A 3,000-nucleotide genomic window follows, 5' to 3' on the forward strand; every position below is an offset into this window, starting at 1 on the left:
TTTCTCTGTACCCACTACATCCGTTGCTTATTAGCAGTGACCGATGTTTGTAAGAGTGCCGTGTGGAAGTGTGAACATTCGTTACTGAACTAAAACTGCTTTGGTTCCGTGTAGAAAGCAGAGGAACTACAAAACAACATATCCCCCCCCCCCCCCCCCCCCCTTTTTTTTTTTGGTTAAACGTACCGTGTTTGCAGGGCCTTAGCTTTCTATTGCCAGACTGGGCAAAGCTTCCCAAGCTCAGTTCCCGCACAGTCACCAAAAGTCTCCCATAGTTGCCAGGATGGTGAGTTAGTTTTGGGCTTCTAGCCCTCCATTCCGCCATTGTTTTAGTCAGATCCTGAATGCCGCTCAGTTAAAGACTCACGAGAATTGCTTAACATTTGCATTTGGAAGTCATGCTTCAAACAATGAATTTTCAACATATTTTTTGTTGACGCTAGCCAATGAACTCCTGTAATACTGGAGCAAAATGACATTTTTAGTGGCTGTTGAATCTCAGAGTGATAACATCGGCATCCCTGTTTGAGCCCTTACCGCAACCGTTGCAATGTTTGTTTACACGCTGCTCGGTTCTTTTGTAAAGGTGCGTAGCTGTGGGAGGTGCGTTATTCCGAAGGTGCTACGGCGCCGATGCTCTGGCTGTTGGCAGGAATGGGCAAAGCGGAAGGCTCTGTGGCTAGGGGAGAACGGCGTGGACGTGCGACCGCTCTCTCTGTTGCTCCGGAATTTCGACGGCTGGGTCGGGCTGCTAAATCGATGGAACGACTGGAAGACATTTCAGAAAAGTGAGTACTCTACTTCCCTTTATCTTTTAAAGTCGGCGTCTTTCTACAGACACCTGTCCACGGCTTAGATATTTGATTTGCGTGAAACAGACCCGGAATTTTGCTTGAAGTAGTGTTCTGATTCGCTGACATTCCCCGTAGGCAGAGAGCAAGAATTACCAATGTTGCTTGGTGGTTGAAGATCTCAGGGTTGCTGTGAAAGCGAACTTGCCAGAATGAGTAGGAAGCAGCCTGAATTCCAACAGAGATACCGTCTAAAAGGCCCTTTTCTTGACAGGAAAAGAGCTTCACGAAACGTCGGCGCTGTTTGCCGGGGGGCCTCCGACATACTCGTTCAGTCGTCGTGGGCTTTGTGCGATTCCCGCAGGCGCAATCTTGAAGAAATTTTGTACGGCAGCCGGTATCTTGGCTTACTTTCTATCTCGCGCTTGGTCGCTTGCGCCTGCTAAAAACTTAATGGAGTGTCAAATGAACCCACAGGAAAACGTCCTCAACTCGTGCTGGTAGGGCAAGCCCGCTGTAGTTGATAAAATGGGAAAATAGCACGCTGTTTTGAAAAATTTGCCTTGCGAGGACAAGGGCTGTCTCCTGGCAGGCAAGTGAATTCTGTGACTGATTCCACCGCTCCGCCCGGGCACTTGAAGGAGGCGGTCCCTAAGGCAATGCAATCTAAAATGGGGGTCGTTTGGGGTTTTTAGTCATTTCTTAGGGATGTGAGGCTCGTGTGGGTGTTTAGCTTGTCCTGTTCTTTCTGTTCCTAATTCCGATCCCACTGACGGGCGTCAAAGAACGGTCGTGTTGTAGTCTAACGGTGTCGTCTACCAGGAGCTGGTGGAAGGCCAGGGCTTAGGTAAAGCCGATAAGGAGGATGCAGGCTGGAAAGCGGAACGTCTAAACGAGAATTACTGTCCTTGGGAGAGAAGCACATCCTGAAGAAATAGGTAAGCTAATTAAAATGGTTTGGGAACCATCCGAAACAACTAGTAGGAGCGTGATAAGAAGCACCCTCCCGCAAACTATCCTCGTTATAATCCTAAAAGTCACACCCCTCGAGCTGGAGACCCCGGCCCAAGCAGAGAGCCCTCACCGCTCAGCGTGCGCAGCACGTTAAAGTAGCGCTGTAGCTTTAAGTTGACATAAGAGAAATGTAGACCGATAGAAAACTGCTTTGTGTGATTACTTATGCATATGCATAGCTAGACCGTATAAATACTGTACTTGTATGACCGAACTCTGTGCTAGCTTTGCGGAGCTACCGCCTAGCGCCCATCTCTGCGCAGACAGGAAATAAACATACCTCTGCCCTGTGTGTATATTGGCGTCTCGCACACCGGGCAAGCGACCTCACGCTTGTGGGATAACGGTTTTGGCACCCCAGATGGGACCGAGCCGACAGCCTCGCCCGGTTCGTCTTGCCGCGTCCGACGGGGAGAAGAGGCCTGAGCGGACTCCGGCGCGCACCGACCTGTCGACCGGGGACTCCTTCAGCTCCTCTCCTGCAGTCGGGCGGTAAGCGACACAACGGTGCAATGCTAGTGAAAAGAGGTATTTTGGGGGGATAGGAGAAAAGGGGGAGTAGGGGCAAGATCTCTCGGGAAGCAGGCACCCTCTGTTCTGTTCTGGGCTCTGCATAAGACGCACCAGGAAAGATACGTGGCAGTAGCGTAGTTCTGTTTGTTTCTACACGCTGTCCTGTTCAACAGAGGGAGACGTCCCTCGTTCTGGTTTGTGTAGAAATGCTGGGTTTTTCGGTACCGATGTGGGCGCTGCTGCTTCCCAGGAGGCACCCCTTTGCTCTCCTCTAGGATGCATCCTGAAGCATTGCAAGAAATTTGGGGGAGATCCCACGACTAAGAATGGGCTAAAACGATATTGTAATCAACGGTGGCCACGATCTCGATTGGAAGATGGTGAAAAATGGCCTGAGAATGGATCCTTGAGATTTAACGCTATATCGGAACGAATGTTGTTTTGTCGGAGAACGGAAAAATGGGATGGAATGCCTTACGTGGATATGGTTTTTCCGTTAAGACGCGATTGGGATATTAGGAAGAAAGGTGGTTTAGTGGATTCTAAACATCAGGTTGGAATATGTGCGTTAAAAGAGAAAAAGGGAAAACCTCGTTGTATTGAATGGGAAAATTCGGAAGAGGATATTCAGCTGTTGGTAGCTCCTCCAAAACAGCCAGAATCTGATAGCTCAAGCGATAAT

The 3,000-nt window shown here is 49.4% G+C and overlaps 1 long non-coding RNA gene across 2 annotated transcripts; it reads left to right on the forward strand.

The window, feature by feature from the left end:
* Positions 1 to 460: 460 nt before the first annotated feature.
* LOC140646090 (uncharacterized) lies at positions 461 to 2,354 on the forward strand. 2 transcript variants are annotated; one of them, XR_012040321.1, is made up of 4 exons: positions 461 to 788; positions 1,066 to 1,188; positions 1,577 to 1,729; positions 2,167 to 2,354. It is a non-coding gene; the product is annotated as an uncharacterized lncRNA (long non-coding RNA). The 2 variants fall into 2 exon arrangements; XR_012040322.1 differs by having other exon boundaries at positions 1,614 to 1,729.
* The last annotated feature ends 646 nt before the right edge of the window (positions 2,355 to 3,000 follow it).

The sequence above is a fragment of the Ciconia boyciana genome, unplaced genomic scaffold (assembly GCF_034638445.1).
Source record: "Ciconia boyciana unplaced genomic scaffold, ASM3463844v1 HiC_scaffold_229, whole genome shotgun sequence".
Lineage (NCBI taxonomy): Eukaryota > Metazoa > Chordata > Aves > Ciconiiformes > Ciconiidae > Ciconia > Ciconia boyciana.